Source organism: Morone saxatilis, unplaced genomic scaffold (genome assembly GCF_004916995.1).
Source record: "Morone saxatilis isolate NCDOM2014 unplaced genomic scaffold, NCSU_SB_2.0 Contig3, whole genome shotgun sequence".
In the NCBI taxonomy this organism is placed as follows: Eukaryota; Metazoa; Chordata; class Actinopteri; family Moronidae; genus Morone; species Morone saxatilis.
In genome coordinates, this window is record NW_023339873.1 from 20910201 (window position 1) to 20910820 (window position 620).

The 620-nt window shown below is 40.8% G+C and overlaps 1 protein-coding gene across 1 annotated transcript in view; it reads left to right on the forward strand.

Moving 5' to 3' along the window:
• Positions 1-620, forward strand: part of rtn4ip1 (reticulon 4 interacting protein 1) — a 10976-nt gene that overhangs the window by 1751 nt on the left and 8605 nt on the right. The window lies entirely within an intron of this gene.

Below are 620 nucleotides of genomic sequence, written 5' to 3' on the forward strand. Positions count from 1 at the left end.
GAGTCTGTGTTTGGCGGGAGCAGTGTTAGCATGTCAGTGGTGCAAGCAGCTGCTGCTGTGATAGTGTGGGAGTGTTTTCTTGGCTGACATTCTGCCTCTGTAATGCCAGCTGAGCATCATCCACCACAGTGCATCTGAGCACCGTGGATGACCTAGTTCATCTATTCCTGGCCACAGTGTGCGCTTTGTCACAACGATCCTTCTGCCAGGATTATAGTGTCATTTGAACCTGACTTAGAAACCCTAGACTCTTTGTCATGTCTCAGCCAAAACGAAGCTTTGAGGTAGAATAGACCCGGCGTTTATGACAGGGCAAAAATATGGAGTGAAACTAAGTTGAATGAGTTTGATTTAAGTAGGGAAATTAACACATATCAGTTTGCTGATGCTATCATGCTGACCTTTATTTCACTTCAATTCAACTTTTTTAAGAACTTAAAGTTAGTTAGATAGTTAGTTAGATTACTTTATTAATCCCACAACGGGGAAATACACTTGTCACAGCAGCATTTGAGTGAAAAAAATTAAAAATAAATACAGATATAAAAGCTATGGTATGGTGGTAATTTGAAAACAGAAACTACAACATGATCAGGTGTTGTAGAGTCTGACAGCGGCAG